Source organism: Apteryx mantelli, chromosome 4, assembly GCF_036417845.1.
Source record: "Apteryx mantelli isolate bAptMan1 chromosome 4, bAptMan1.hap1, whole genome shotgun sequence".
In the NCBI taxonomy this organism is placed as follows: Eukaryota; Metazoa; Chordata; class Aves; order Apterygiformes; family Apterygidae; genus Apteryx; species Apteryx mantelli.
Window position 1 is genome coordinate 72,762,961 of NC_089981.1, and position 16,942 is coordinate 72,779,902.

At 41.8% G+C, this 16,942-nt stretch overlaps 1 protein-coding gene across 3 annotated transcripts in view; it reads right to left on the reverse strand.

The window, feature by feature from the left end:
* The window catches only part of BTBD7 (BTB domain containing 7), a 58,072-nt gene extending 42,243 nt beyond the window's left edge, over positions 1 to 15,829 (reverse strand). For 2 of the 3 annotated variants that reach the window (XM_067296967.1, XM_067296965.1), the window contains exon 1: positions 15,710 to 15,829. The gene's annotated coding sequence lies outside the window, so the exon portion shown is untranslated. The remainder of the gene's footprint in view (positions 1 to 15,709) is intronic. The other variant, XM_067296966.1, reaches the window with a different exon arrangement.
* Between the last annotated feature and the right edge of the window lie 1,113 nt (positions 15,830 to 16,942).

The window sequence follows — 16,942 nt, forward strand, 5'->3', positions numbered from 1 at the left end:
CCAAAAGCCTAAGAAACTAAGACAACTTGCATTTGAGGTGTCTGGGCCAACAGCCAAGAATTCCTGGATTGGGAATATTTGTTTAACAAAAAGTCTGTGTACAGAATGGACTTTGGATAACAGTTACACTTTGTTTATAGTCATCACTCAATACAAAGCTCTCATAAAATTTTCTGTAGTCCACTGGGATCTAATTAAGATAAAGGGCAAGGTGGGGAGTGCTAAAACATGCTTCACAGCTACCAAAAGAGATTTGACATTTTTTCCCCTTTAAAATTTTGAGAGATTTTTATATTTCTTCTGAAGTTGTTGGTATGGGATTACGAAATAATATAATCCTAACACTAAGGCAGGAAAACACATGAAGTATATACACATACTTGTACCAACATGATTTTTCAGGTTTTATGTTTTACTTAACACATTTTAAATTTACTGTCAGTAAATGACAACACAGAGCAAGTATCATAAGCATACCTTATTCATATTTGCTTACATTTTTATCTAGACTAAGAATGTTATGCTAGTTTGAAAGGAACTGTTGGGGCAAAAAGCAGGAGAGTAGAAACGTAATGCATGATAACATTTTAACCAGCAATAAATAGCTACATTTTTGCAAAAAAATAATAAAAGGAAAAATCCCAGTGAGGAAATATTTCAACCAAATTTTAGCAAGGATAAACCTTTTTCATAGAGGTTAGGCAGATGAATAATTAAAGAATCAGAACACATGAGGATGGGCCACTGCCACTGCCCTCAAGGTACATCCATCAGCTGCCTTGACGACCTCAGCCTGCCTCCATCACGGAGGCACACGGAGAAGCTGTCCAGAGATCTATTATGTGCTGGGCCATCATAAGGGGGTTTAGTAATAATCCCATATTCAGCCAAGTAGTTCTGCAATTCCCATCCACCTGGGGAACTTCCAAATCCAGCCCTGTCCACACTAGTTATTACACCATAAAACTACTGGCATTACCAGGGAGCAAGCATCCATAGGGACAAGCACTTGAACAGAGAGTTTCTTATTTGTAACTGGAATTCAAGCTGTTCATTCAGATGAACACTTCCTACCCACATCACTTTCCTACTATCCTACTGGCAGATTCCTCAAGAAGGAGGAGCTGAGGGGAACTGAATATGACCAGTCTAGACATTCCTCCTATTCCATTCATGAGGCACCCAAGAGGGGTGCTGGCATACTTACAGATTTTGCCAAGGCTAGAAGTCTCCTCTCTCAAGAGCATGCACACCCAATGACTGAATGCATATGGACAGCACATCTTGAAGAAATTCTGTAATTGGTAAGTAATACTCTGTTCAAAGGAAACAACTGAAATTGTGAAGGACCAACTGATTATAACCTGGCATATATCCAAATCTATGGAGAAGCAGATATTGAAAAAAAAAAAAAAATAGTCAAGCAATCAAACTTTGTCATTATTCAGAAATATCAGGGTCATAAGATAGTAAGACATAGCTGATGTAACGGAAGGGTTCTGGTTTGGATTAGTACTATACAAAATCAAGAATAGGTAACATTATTTGTAATTTGGGTCTACGAATCTTTTCATTATTTACTGCATCATAAAGAAAAAACAATAAGCAAAATATCAGAACTTAAGCCACATTAAGAGTTGGGCACATAAGCACAAGAGGGCAAGAAAAAGCGGATACAACTGGAGTATGAAAGTGAGTGTACTGGTTAGTTCTGTTTAGAATGACGTTTCAGCTTTCACAAAGAACCCTTTCTCAAATAAAGTTAAGCAAGAATCTTAAAGTACGTTCTTTTTCATAAAGTAGTATGCTTCCCCATTAAAAAAAGTTTTTAAAATGCAGGGGCCAAAAACCCCACAACAGTCTCGGGCCTTTACTCCTAGATCTGTTGATAGTCACAGGGCTGAGCTTTTGGAAAAAAATAAAAATAAAAATAGAAACAAAAAAACACCTTGTACTGCCTTTTAACACATCTTCTGGGGAATAAGAGCGAACGTTAAAAGAATATACTCAAGCAGCGTATAGAGACCTGTAGCCTTGAAGGTATGCATACTTCTGAAAATGAAAACATTGAAAAGCATTCTGGCAGTTGAAAAGACACAGAAAGTACAGGAAAACAGTCATCTTTTCAATACTCCCTTTGCAAATAGTGTTCATAGTAGGATTTTTGATGTTCTGCAAAGCAATTCAGAGTATGATGTGAATGTGTCACATCCAAGCAGCCATCAAGTAGCGTCATCAGCAGGGAGCAACAAGCTGAAACACTATGGGAGCTTAAGAGTCATGGGATACCAACATATTTATATCATCTCCAGTGCTTATTTTTTTTAATCACACCATCTTCAGACTAACCAAATTATAGCACTACAAACCCATACGGAATAGGAAGTTCCTCTCAAACAGCTAAAATGTTTTCATATACTGGCAAATGAACCTTGATCTCTGTAAAATACTTATCCTTCCAGCTGGTTGCATGCACTCACTAATTTATCAAAAGCCTATTCTGACAGATGAGACTCACATGAAAGACTTAACTAATGTTCTAGAAGCTGATGAATTCAAAACACATTCTTTTAGCAAAATCAGCAAGAACACATCTTTTGCGGGACTCTCTTCAAATTAGGTGTCTTACTGCTTGTATTCTTCAATGACTTTCCATTTTTAGGATTTCATTTGAAGTGAGTATTATTCACCTCATAGAATATCATTCTGGACACGAAATATCATTAATCTACTATGCAAGGGATTCGAGAAATCCTACTGACCAAATCTTATCAATATCACTGAACAGAGTAATTATGTATGAACATATCCATTTACAAGGAAAGTGAAAAGAATTCATTTTAGTTAATCTTGAATAATTGCAAGTTATTTTGACACAATACATCTTTTAAAGACTTTAAAGTTTTTCTAAAAGGCCTAGTCTAAGCAAACAAAACATGCTTTTGTTTTTAAAAAAGCAAATCCTCTTCGGTATAATAGAACTAATAAAGTAATAATAAACTCCAAATTACATGGAAAATAACTCAAATTATCAGACCTCAGATTATTATTTTTTAAATGAGAAAAATTACAACACACTTAAATTTCTGTCAAACTTCTGGATAGCATGTAATGCCATGCCATTTTGCAATGCAAAAATACCAGGCAGCAGTTTAACTCCATCAAATTTCAGCTAACTCCAACTTCAAAAACTGGGACTAAATACCAGTCTGGGACGACCACAGTCCCTCCCACTCTTCAGGCACTGCTTGCCCTTTATTGCAGCAGTAAACAAGAAAAGTACCTCAATCATCTGCTCAGATAAAGGGTCCTGATTTTTTCCATGGAAAAGTGGTGTGAAAGAAAGAATCGTTCATGTGAAGCTGTCCTACCTTTAAACAGCATATTTCATAGGTTTCCTATTCAAGTACTACTTCTGTCAATAGCCTTTTTTTTTGGGGGGGGGGGGGGGCAATCTTTCCTCCTTGCAGTTTTCTACAACTCATGCATTTTTTTTCTTTCATTTGAAGCTCCCCAAAAATATCCTTGTTTCATTCACAAAGGGAATTTCTTTTCTCGCTTGAGCTGTGACCCAACCACAACACAAGATGCTGCTTCCAATTAGCAAGTCTACTAAGACAGGGAAATCTTGGCTCAAATCCCAGCCATATGGAAGATCTGTCTCAGGCTTTTACCACTGCTGACTTCTCACATCAAGTACCACCCCAGTGGGGTGCACACTACAGTCTCCTTGTATTGGAGACATTTGCCCTTCTCCAGGCCCAATTATTTCAGAGAAAGCCATTTATTGTGAATGAGGATCTGGGAACTTCCTGTACACAACAGGGCTTTTAAATTCAATGTACAGTTTACAGTCACATACACATCCTGCGAGAGCGTGCTTCCTCTGACTGAAGTCGCTAACAGGGCAATCCCAGACACTATACTTTGTGCCTACACTAAGGGCAAGTAAACAGCAGCCATCTTCTCTCTGCCATTTTCAATTTGCCTTCAAAAAGCACCCTTTTTAATCACAGTCTTAGTTCCCCTTTTAACTTTCACAGTCTTAATAGGAACAGTAGCAGCCTTTGGTGCTGCTGCTGCTTGGGGTTTTCCAGATGAAAACTCTGGTCTCACAATGTCAAAAACTGACTGCCAGTCTTGGACCCACATACTGAATGGCCTTCTAATATGAATGGACTCTGTTCCTAAATCAGTTTACTGGTTATTTCTAGAGTCTTATTTCAGCTGTAATCAATTCATCGCCCTGCCAGCCATCCTTTGTATCAGTGACAATTTCATCTTGTGATATTTCTGTTGCTTAGAACCATTACCAACAGGATTCCTTGTTACTTCGGTATTTCTACATGATCGTCCTCCTCTCTGCATAAGCTTCTAATAGATGCTTGGTGACAGAATATGCCTCTCAAGTACTTCTACTGAAAACCTCTTCCTGTGGCCAAAAAAGCTCTTACCAGTATTGCCACTTATTCAAAATGATTTCTCTATATCCCCCGTCTTAATATAGCACCATACTTTTTGTTCTATACACCATTGTCCCTAAGGATCCTTTTGTCATCATGCAACAGCACACTTCACCCATGCAGCCTTTTCTCTTTGATATACCACAAACTTGAGGTAACAATTGCTAACATCATCTCTTATACTTTTAAGACTAATGGATTCTCTTATTTAGAACATAAAAAATGAGAGGTGGAGCATGGAAAGGTCTAAAAAGGTAATCTAGTCCATCTCCTGAGACACATCAGTTTTTTTGAAGAAACATTGATTTTTGTCTTTGTTTTGGAAAGCATTAAATCACAGTCATAAAACTGACAAAAAAACTTTGTTATAGAGTCTCAACAATAATAGTCACAAGCCCCAACAACAAGTCTTGGATCCAACCAAAACACCATTCCAATCTTGATTCGAAATGTACAACTGGTTCATGCAAAAAAAGGTTGGTTCCTTGATGCTGCGGTTCCATGCACATCTCGAGCGGCAGTGCTCACCACAGCTCCTGCATTGTGTCAGTAACCAGAGCAGGGCATTCTCTTCTGCAGGATTTCTTTCTCCAGTCCAATTAGTTCCCTGCACTAGTTTACTGAATGACCAAATGAACAGCTATGTCAGAGGAGAGAAGAGCAGCAAGAAGTAGCCAGAGGGCTGCTTGCTTCTCACAGCCATCAAATGTGAAGTGCGGTTTGACTAATGCTCAGTTGGCATTGCCTTCAAAACCAAACATTCCTACTCCCATGCACTCATTCCTACAGCAGAGCTGTCTAGCAGACATTTGTGAAGCCACATAATGAACCGTATTAGGGACCTGATTGGACTGAAAAATAACCATGTATTTAGTTGGTTATCCAGTGTGGCTGCAAACAGCTCTGCCCTCAAAAGGGCAGCACTGCCTCTGTCCCCATTCAGTCAACTACCACTCTAAATTTAAACATCTTACTATATCGTAAGAGGGTTCTTACAGCTACTTAGTTATATTATTTCTCCTAGAGAGCTCTTAAAGACTGAAGAGTGTGTGTGGGGGGGAAATTATCCTCAAATCATCTGCAAGACAAGGGTAGTTCTAGAGGAAGTGGCCAATTTACACAGTGGTAACTCTTGTTAAAATTCATTGTGAAGGTGAATTCTTAGGCCTTTACTTCTTTTGCTCTGAGGTTACACTGTTTGCCCCTCCCTTCCTTCAACCAGACCTTGGTTAACAACCCTTCAGATATCAGCCGCTACTACTAGAAGAGGTCTATGTGTGTGCGTGGGGGGTGTTACTTTTTTGAAGGCTTGGAAAAATTTAAAATTTGCAGTGACAGAGATATTTATCTACATATTTGTCATGTGGGGGAGGAGGAAAAAAGCCAAGCCTACATGCATTTTCCCACACTCCCCTAAAACAACCAAATTCCTCCCCTGATGGGGAGAAGCTGTGTACGCAAGACTCCCTTCCCTGCCTGTCAGCTCTTCACAGGTACACTGCAACCAAAGTGATGCTAACAGGGAGCTGGCACCTTCCCTTCACCCTGCTCCTCTAACCATGTGGTTTTCCCACTTCCCCTCATACCGCATACAGAGATTGTATGGTCACCAAACAAGTCCCTTCAGATGGCCAATCCATTACACTACTACTGGAGGGGTTACAGATAACAGAGACAAAGTAGGGACGTCTGCAGGTTGGTCTGATGTCAGCTACATTATGACAACTGGATGAACAGAAACCCACAGCTGTTGATAGAGAGGCAGCAGACCTGATCCCCTTGGCAGCTATTGACGTTAGCCTGCCATAACTACACAAAAACGTACCCCTTGTGCTCATGATTTTAATTCTTCTTTGAACTCGGGTTCAGCCTTGAACAAGTCATTCTATCCTGGCCTGAGCCACGCAGGCAGGATCTTTATTTGCAGCCACTGTTTCTGAGGCTCAGGTTTCTGCACTGGTGCTCTACCTTTCCCCTTGTGTCTTTTAACAAACCTTTACGGCCTCCTCCAATTTCACTCTACCCATTGAAGCAGGCCGCAATATAAAATTGAACTGGAAAAGTCATCATACACAGTATTTATACAACAACCAAGTCACTCAAGAGCTTGTCAGGTGGTTATGGACCATTGTCTTCTCAAGGAAGTCTGATATTCCAGGACAAACCCACTGGCTATGTGCTTTTTATTTAGATGCTTTTACAGTACCAAAATGCAACACAGTTAACACGGTGATCTTGCATCTGTTTGTATATGTAGTCATGTTAATCATATATGTCAGTTAATTTTATATGTCAGTTAATCTCTTCATATACTATAACATTAAGATTTCAGCAGCTATTTGAAAGCTTGCACATTTAAAAAAATTCTCCTTTGGCAGGGCTTTTCTGTATGATCAACTAAAATTCAAGAAATTCAGGAGAAAACTAAGAGTCATGCTGACTTCAACAAGTAACATTTATATAGATCATAACATTTTATGCCAAGAAATCTTTCTGTGCTACATGCTTCAAAGATATCAGCAGTTTTGAAGACAGATTTTAGTACACGCACATGAGAGCATGCACAATAACAAAACGGGTATTACAATGCCTCTGCTCACAAATGCAAATTTCAGATTCCTCTGCAAACCACCAAAAACCTCAAAAGTTATACCAGCCCTTTAGTACTTGCACAGAGATTCCACACAACTGCAGCCAGAACTAAATTCTCAAGATTTGGGTTCCTTCCCCCCCCCAAATATAGAAGCTTATTTCAAATGAGACAGAAAATACACTTTCTCTATGATAAAAGCAATCCATTAAGCTAGGAAGGGCTTAGTCAGAAAACCAGTTTAGTAGTTAGCCTACAATTAAGTTGGAGCTTTGTTTATATTTTCCCCTCAGCAAGAAGAGGAAATTATGTCTTCCAGACTTCCTACAAGCTCTCTGGATTTCTAGAGCATTCATGTCTTGTCCTGTAACATGAACGCACAGAGTCAAAGGAGCGCCACACATGTTGATACGAAACCCTGAAAATCCTAAAAATGAATGCAACAATTTGAGTCATATTTACACATTTTATTGCATGAGTTTAGCAAAGCCACACAGACCTCATGTCTGCAGACATTTTAAGACTGCACAGTAATGATAACCTGCAGGGTGCCTTATCGTTCAACTCTGTGCTAAAGCAAGCCTGCCTTTTGAGCAGACTGATGATATTCCTTAACTTCTCTCTCCCCATTCACACCACATACAAGATTTTAAACCTTTTCAGCTGCCCCAGACCATTAGACAACACTAAAACTACTAAGTTAAAGAAAAGTTTTGGAAGGAAGGCAAAAATCTAGTGTATTAAAGTGACAGTCTATTGGATTGTATCAAAGGAGATATGGCATTAAAGCAACCTGTTACTCTTAATCTCATTTTAGGCTGAATTTTGCTCATCTTACCCTCTTATCCACAACTTTCCTTGATACTAATACTCTTTCCCATTCAAAGAAAGAGAAAGGCAGAAGGAGAAATCTTTGCCAGTGCATGCTATCCTTGCCAAATCTTCTGTTGAGTCTTCTGATACCAGAAAAGTTCAGCACTACTTTAAAAAAAAAAAAAAAAAAAATGAGACCAAAAAAAGCAGTCTCACTTTCCCTCTTTTCACAACTGATCATTCCCACTCACAACTCTCCATTCCCCAACATTCATATTCAATGAACAGGATTAGAAAACTGACCCAGGTTAAAACTAATCAACAACAACAAAAAACCCACAAGGTTAATTTTTACTTGAATAAAGCAAATAATCTTATACATGTAGAAAAAAAAATACAGGTTCCGCTTTCTTCCAAATTAAAAACAAGGCTGAAACTCAAGTTCACAAGATGTTTAAATAAGCATTCTCATTATTGTCAAAGATCATTAGGGCTTAATACAGTTCAGCTGTGATGCAGGCAAACCCCAGCAGCAAAGTGTGCCATTTTCTAAATTAATTCTCCAGAAAACTAAGTTGGTAGCTAAAAATAGAATGGGGTGGAGGGGAAGAGAAGAAAGGGAAATGGATGGGGGGGTGGAAGGAAGAGAAAAAGAGGAAATCTAGATCAGCACAAATCCATTAGCCCAAACTGGCAAGTTTTGATCAAACAATGAATTGAGCAATTGCACAGAAACCAAATTACAGCATGACAAAATGAGCTGTATGTTTGTCAAGACATTTTAGTTTCTCTACTGAAAACATCCAAAGTATTTTCCTTGAAATGGAAAAGTCCCAAATAGTATGGACAGATCTTTCGGAAAGTTTGTTTTAGGACTATACTTCTGAGTATTTCTATTTTCAGAAGCCTTGTAATTTATGCCTGAAAAGCATCTTGAAATAGTAAATGCCCAGGTTACAGCATCAAAGAATTCAGTTAAATTCAGCTGAAGAACAGTTTTGATTAAGTTCAGAAATACATATAAGGGTCACTTTACCAAGAGTTACCAGGTCTTTAGGCTTGTACTTAGAACTACAAAGTACTATTACAGAAAGGATAATCTTATGCTGTATGACAGCCTTACTATGCTAAAAGGATATTTTGGCATTTTGAGTCCAAATCCACAGTTCTAGAGGTGTTTTATAAAGGACTAAAACCTACAGAGTTTTCAATGATGGCATCAGAAGCAGGAGGTACTTTCCAATCTAAATCAGGTAAGTTCTTAAAATAAAAAGCATAAAATTCTCTTAAATAGCCTCTTTGATTATATATAAAAAAACCTAAAAATAGTTAGCCAAATTGGAATTTGAGGATCTGAGGCAGTAACAGTCTCATGCAAAATTTAAGATAAGCTAAATCCCCAAATCACTCATGAAAATAAATTACAGAGGTGATGTAGATACTTAGTACATTAGGATGGGGGAACTTACAAGGACACTGAGCAGGAATTCCTCATGCTCTTACATGCTTTGCTTTGCAGAAATTATGGTGCCTACATCCTGCTCACCAGTAACAACTGTTACCCCTCAGAGTTGAAAAGCACCAACAGGACTTAGACTCTTCCTTGTTTGGTATCAGTGTCATCGCTACACCAAATGATGCAGAACTTCCTGTCTCAAGCGTGCATTTTGTCAGCTTAGCATTTTTCTATAACCCCAGTGTTTGAAGTACACAAACAACCCACCTCAAGAACTTTCTAGAAGTACCTCATTACAGACAGACACAAAGGTATTTGTCTTAGAATGTCAGTATAAGCGATTTGATTGTATTTTGCTTAGCTTTAATCATTAGTGACTTCAAAGAAATTCACCAAAGTATGAATCTATTAACTTGATCATCTTTGCCCATATTCTAGAGATTTTGTATATCTATTATTTCATCTCCCCAGACATCTGAAATCAAGATGTCCATTATAGGATGAGACAGGGCACAAGGCATCAAGCTTTAACAAATTTCCATACTTTTTTTTTTTTCTCCAAATGGAAAGAAAATTCACTATGTATACATCCATTCTCCTCCCTTCTCCTAAAGGAAATCCTTTGGTCATTTAGTTGACTATCACAAACACTCTTCGAAGGCAATTAAGCTTCTACACATTTTAAGAAAATAGACACCTGGGTAGATGAGAGAAATCCTCTAAATGCTTCCAATTGTAGGAAGGGCTTAAGCACACCTTCACATTAAACACTACAGAATCTATGGATGAGCATTATTGCAGCAGCAGAGAGGCTTCAAGCAGGGCTTGCATCTTCCTAGATGAACTCAAAGATCACCAAATCCATAGCAAACCCCACTCCTCAGTTCCAGTGGCCAAGGAACTATCTTTAAAAAACAAATGAACAAAAAACAACAAAAACACCACACATATGTCAAGAACCATCATGAAAACAAAGCTACAGCAGAAGATGATGAAAAAGTAGAAAGAATAAGGCTGCACAAGCCTAGGAAATATAGTCTCATAGCATTCTCATTGGATTTGTTATTTTAGAGAACTTTTTCTTCAGTTCTCAAGCAGAAATTCCAGTTTGGGGGGGGGGGGGTCAGGAGAGAGTATGAAAAATAACTTTGTCACTCATCGATTATTTTAAAAGCAATTACAATAGTCTAAATCATCACAGAAGTGCATTACATACTTTGCTACAGCACAGATATGCAAAGCACCATTCCAATTTCTCACTAATGCGGTCTACCCAGTCACTCAAAAATACCTTAATTTGCATATAAATAGGTATAATTTTACTAAGGTTTGATGCTTTCAAAAGACTTCAATATTTTTGCTTTTTGTATTCCAAACCTTGATTAAAATCCAGGCATTGGACCATTTGAAAGCACAGTCTTCTCTGACCCAAACAAAAAATAAATGATAGAGTCTCTTTGGCATCAACTTTGCAGCTCTACTGATTACACAGAGCTGCTGCAAGTACAGGGCACAAAATAACATGCCTAACTAAAAGATCAAGTGGTGGTCATTTATTAAATCACTATTTCAAACTCCTTTGAGTTTGCAAATATTAGTATCAAAAGAAGTATAAAATGATTTGTCAATTATCCTGAAACACAGTTTTAACAGATCTTGGACAAGGCTACAAAATAAAGGAGAAATCTTACATAACCATTAACTAGCTTGATCTATGCCTAAAGCACTTCTCACTAGATAATCACTTCAGGTCTTCAGTGTTAAGAATTGCAAGAAGAGGTTTGTCTTAAAAGCTGCAAGTTAGTATACTGAAATAATCCCCTACCAGAGAGGAGAGTGTAGAAATAAAAAGGCTAAAAAGATGGGGAATGGAAGTGAACAGCAGCACTGGTAAAAAATTCTTTGAAAAGTGATTTTTTTAAAAATTCCCTTCTATCCTTTATGATATGGCATAATAGCCTGGAAATGAGATATGATAATGAATAAAAAAGGCAAAGAGCAACAGAAAAAAAAATTCTTTCAAATACAGGAACAACTGGACATACAATGAAATTTGACTGTCATACAGAACATAGAGACCACTTCAGACAAGATCTAAAGACAAAAATCAAACAGGGTTTACAAAATAATTAGATCTCTATACAGATAACTGCTAGTGTTAGAATGTCAAGTTCTAAAAATAAAGCAAAATTTCTAGAAGATATGCAGACCTCAAGTATCAAGGCATTGCTCTAAAAGTTAGAAATTGGTTTAGGAAGATGTTAGCCTCAAATCAGCCTACTGAAAGTTTCTTCTTCCTAATCAGCTTTGACTGCTCAGGGAGAGGCAGGGAGATGGGGGGAACAGACTTTTAGATGTTCTACCACTCTGATATAACATGACAATTCCTATTTTACATTTAAAGAAACTGATTTAAACTCACAGATGTCAGAAAAGCCTCAAGAGGCTGAAAATCTACCTATAAGCCCACCAGTTATACCAGCTGTGTTAAAGCACACGTTCAGTGCTGTTTGATGTGGTCTTGTACAAAACTTGCACCCAATGGAACAATTCAAGTCAGATTCAAATGTAATTAAGGATGTAGTTACATATGCAATTCACTGCTTTAGGTAACACACTCCCAGCCCCAGCTCTCCTTTCCCCACTTGACCTTGCCTGTACCACCGGGCCAGCAAACAAGCCTTCCGTAGCAGTGTGAGGACCCAGATCAGGGACCTGATCTAGTCATTTTGTGTTTTACTGGCTTATTTTTCAGACAGATCAGTTTCCCACACTGGTTCAGGATGATGCCATGTAAACAGTTCCAGCAGCACAGGGGGCTGTGTGGGAAGCAGGAATGAGCAGCTATGGACAGCAAGCGCTCAAGCCAGTTCTGCCACTGAACATCTAATCAGAACCTCACGAGCATCCTGATAAGGCAAGAAAGCATTCCGCCCTAGTCCCAAGGACAGAGAAATGAGACTCGAGATCCTCTTAGTTCCAGGTAAGCCTCTGACACAATCTGATCTCTTTGCTTGTACGCTGGAAATAAACACAGCCAGAGAATAATATCATGCAAACTAGATGCAAAAGCTGTATGGAACTTCAGGCACCAAGGTATGAAATAAGTGTTGCATAAGCCATCATTGGTATTCGACCCCTTCCTGTACATTTTTCCTGTCTCTCCTGCTTCTTTTCCCTCCCAAACACATGATTTTGACAGTTTTTACATGAAACACACAAAGATTTCAGATTTCCTCATAGAAACCATTCATAAATGCAAAGTGTCTTAACAACTGACATCCTTCTTGGGAGGCATATAGGGCAGACTGGATAAGGCAGAAAAAGCAAAACTAGTATCAAAATTTGTATCTGCAGTCCCCTCATGTTACAGTTCAGGCATGTTGGTAGGCCAACTTAGAAAAGAGTATTCTAACAATCCACAGTAGCTTCTGTCCAAAGATTTAAAGATACACTGAAAAGCCTCATTCTTGAAAGGTCTTAAGTAGTGAAACTGAGATACAGTAATTAAAAGATTCACTGGAAGCTGGTCTAACACTCAGATCTGAACTAGGATTCCTAATTAACACTGCATGTGCTAATAAAGTTTGCTCATCAGTTTTCTGGACCTGTTGTTTGGAAAGGTGATATATGTCATTGATTTTACAATAGATATCAAAGCTTATGCAAATATATTCAGAACAGTGTAAAGAAAAATAGAGCTAAGACTGAAGAAGAGTTTTAAAACATGATTTGCCTTAAGAGCAGCAGGTTTTTAACTAACAACTTTAAGAATATTATTTCTTCTTAACAGCAATCTCACACTTGATGAGACTCTGATTTGATGCGACTTTTGTTTGATTAATATGCAAACCACATGCAGCCATAAGATGTTGTGATGCATCTTTCTTTTTTGTCTCTGAAAGACAGCCACAACTACCTTGGTCATCACTGTGCAGCCCAGACAACTGAACACATTCTCCTTTACTTGCATGCAGCCCAGTATATCAAGACCAAACTAGCATCTGCATGGCAGCAGGGGTAGGGCTAGTGGTACACATCCTTCTGGGGAGACACGGAGGACCACAAGCTGCCACAACACTGACGCAACCCACAAGCAGGACAGAGAAAGGGGGTGTCCAAACCTAGAATTCTTTCCTGCAAGCCTAGGTTAATTGCCACGAGTGACAGGTGTAAACTGGACATCAAATATTGCAGCAACTTGAAAGGCCTTTTTTTAAGATGAAGATTTAATATTTTGTTAGCCTGTTCTTCAAGCTCTAACAGCCCCCCTGAGTTAAATTCAAACAGCTGGCTGCAACGACAGCATATTCTACTGTAATTTAAGAATGAGCAACAAACCTTCACAATACAGAATTTTGAGCTTCTCAGACAAGCTCAGAAAACAAGAGAAAAATAAATTGCAATAACAAGTCTGTGCAAGTCTTCTAGGAGAGCTTATAAAAATAATTCTATTCTTTCATGTTTGACTCCTTGCAAATCAGTCAATGCCAGCTATAAGTATTACAACACTACTGTATCTATGACTCAGCAAGGGAATCCGGACATATGAAGAAAACTTACATTAGCAAGAGACAATGATAAAAAAAAAAAAAAAGAAAAAAAGCAAGCCACTACAGCAATACCATAAAAAAAAAATTCAAGCTGATTTACATCTCTGTCCCTCATATGTCTAAACATAATATGAAATTAGATTAGAATGTCAAACCATCTATATGTTGGCTAAAGTTTGAAAGCAAGTAAAACAATGCCTGGAGCAGCTGAGCCAAAATATAAAGGATTTTATATCATTTATCTTTCGTCTCCAGTGAACAGGGAAAAACTCTGGTTGTACATTCAATATGAAATACTGAACTCTATTTCCAATACTCTAGTTTACCTGCATGCAGTCTCTCTGCAAGTCTGACTAAATTTGGATAAAAATAGACGGTGCTTGGCAGCTTAACGTCATAACTTCAGATACTACAAGTTTTATTTGCTAGGACAGTCGTAGAAGGTTTATATGTGAGCAAGAACTGAAAGTAATGTTTATATAACAATATTTGATGCATCACAGTAGCAAGTTCTTAGATGGTTCAATGCACTGTAGTCCATCAACTAGAACTGATTAGAATTAGATTATTCCATGGAGAAAACATCAGAAGCCATACCTTTAGAATACATTAACTTCATCCAGCTATTTCACAGAATAAGCACTCAGACCTTGTATTTTAAGCAATAATATAGTCCACAGCATCCGTACATTGCTAAATAAATATACTTGTTCCATACCCTCAAAAAATAATCTGTATGGATATTACTTTTGTTATGCTGGCAATGGACTCTTGCCCAAGAAGGGGAGCAGGGGAGAAAGGAGAAAAAATATTGACACTTTCTTAAGCAAAAGCTTCAAACAGAGAAGGCTCTAAACTCACTGAATCCAAAGAATTCTCCTCCCTCTTTTCCTCCACTGGTTTGTCCTCCCTCTTTTCCTCCACTGGTTTGGAACAAAACCTTAAGTGATACTGAGTGTTCCGAGCTAAATTCTGACACGATTTTAAATAGGTGCATGCATCACAGTATCAACAAGCATTTTATTATGTTACTGCTATACTTTATGTTAGCACTTCACATGTGTGTCCTCTTTCACCCAAGGGCCTCAAATGAGGCAGCAGAGAAGAGCGGGCAAAAGCATGAATGAACAGCAGGACACTATCCCGCCAGCAGCAGGAATATTCCAGAGGCACCGGCGCGCACGTTATCCGCAAAGCTCTCCAAGTTTCTGCAGGAGCCACGCAGGGACACGCGCACCAGCGAGGCAGGGCGGGGTGCCGCCCTCGGGGAGGTGGGCAAGGCGGCACGGCTCCGGCGGCCACGGCCGCGGGATCGCGGAGCTGCGGCGGGCAGGCACGGGAGCCCGCGGCCCGGCACGGGGAGCGCTGAGGCGGGGCGGCGGCGACCCCCGCAGCCCCGGGCCCGGCAAGGCGGGGCCGCGCGGAGGGGCGCGGGCCGCGCGCCGGGACGGGACGGGGCGGCGGGGCGCCCCGGGGGGGCGCCGCGGCCGGGGCCGGACCCCGCGGGCGGCCGGGGCCGAGCCGCCCACCTGCTCCGGGCCGGCCCCGCGCGCTCCCGGCGAAGCAGGGAGCTGCCCAAGGAGAAGGGCCGGTTCCCCCGGCGGGGCGGCGCAGGGCCCCGCACCCCAGCGCCGCCCGCCCGCCCGCCCGCGGCGGAGCCCAGCACGGGGAGCCGCCGGCGGAGCCTGCGCAGCCGCCCGGGGCACCGCCGTCCCGGCCCGGCCCCGGGGGCAGCGCCGCTGTGGGGGCGGCCGTCTCACCGCCTTCCTCCCCTCCCCTCTCCCGCCCGACGCCACGCTCACCCCCTCCGCTCCCCTCCCCAGCCCGCGCTCACCGCTCGGCTCCGCCTGGCGCCTCACCTCCGGCAGCCGCTCGGCGCCGCCGCCGCCGCCATGCTCCCCGCTCAGCACCGCTCGCTCCTTCCCGGCCCCGCTCCGGCCGCCGCCATTTTGCTCCCGAGCCCCAGCCTCGGCCGGGCAGGGGGGAGCGGGCACGGCGCCTGCGCAGCGGCGCTGCGGCGCCCGGGCCACGTGGTCGGCGGGGCGGGGGGAGGCGGCGCGCGGGGGGCCCCGCCCGCGGGGGGAGGGGCGGGGCGCGGCCGCGCCGCGGGGGCAGCCCGTGATGGCGGCGGCGGCGGTGAGGGGAGCCGCTGTCCGGCCTCGGCGCCGCCCGCCCCTTCCCGCGCCGCGCTGCCGTGCGTGGCTGCCGCGGCGGGTTGCCCCGGCCGGGAGGCGGGCTCTGTCGTGCAGGTGGCGTGTCGGCGCACGGTCTTTGGCCTGGAGGCCGCCCCGAGCTGCTCGCGGCAGGGATCTGCTCAGCTCCGCGGTTGTCCAAACTCCCGGAGCTTGTCGCGGGCTGCGGCCGCAGCGGGTTCCCGTTGTGCTGTTGCTATGAATATACCCCGTTCAATTAAAGGCAAACCGGTGTCACTCTCCACATTTCTTCCACCTCTTGGCTTCATAAGTTAGCATTTCACACAGGGGAGGCTAAGTGTCCGAATTAAAAATGCCTGCAGCCTTTCCCGCCACTGCGGGCACCGCTCCTGCTGCAGTGGAGATGGGGTTTTTTGAGAAAAAGGCAGGTAGAGACAGTCAGGATCAAGCCATATCAATCACTATGTCTGAAAGATCGCTCTTTCCGAAGTCAGAGAAGGTGACCAAAACCACACCTCAAAGCTTTACCAGAAAAATAAGCCTCAAAGTTTCATTAGAGCAGTGGACCACTTAAGTAAGCCAAACCACATGTGCTCCCTAAAAGAACTGTGCTCCATATATTTAGATCTGAGAAGGTCTGGGAGAACAGTTTCATGCACAGGCCGAAAATCTGATTAATTCACATAGCAGAAGATACTCAGCAAGCTGAAAGACACCTGTGCTCATCCTTGCTCGATAAAGGAGAGCTGTGGCCGGTTCTTTCCTCTCCTGACAGGAGCGAGCTCGCTCGCTCGCGTTGCTGGGAGGAAGCCCTCCTGCCCTCAGGTCACTCTGTAGTCCAACCAGCTCTGTAATTAGCTTTCCCGAGCGCAGCAGTCCCAGCTAACTACCACTTGGCATAGCATTCCACAAAG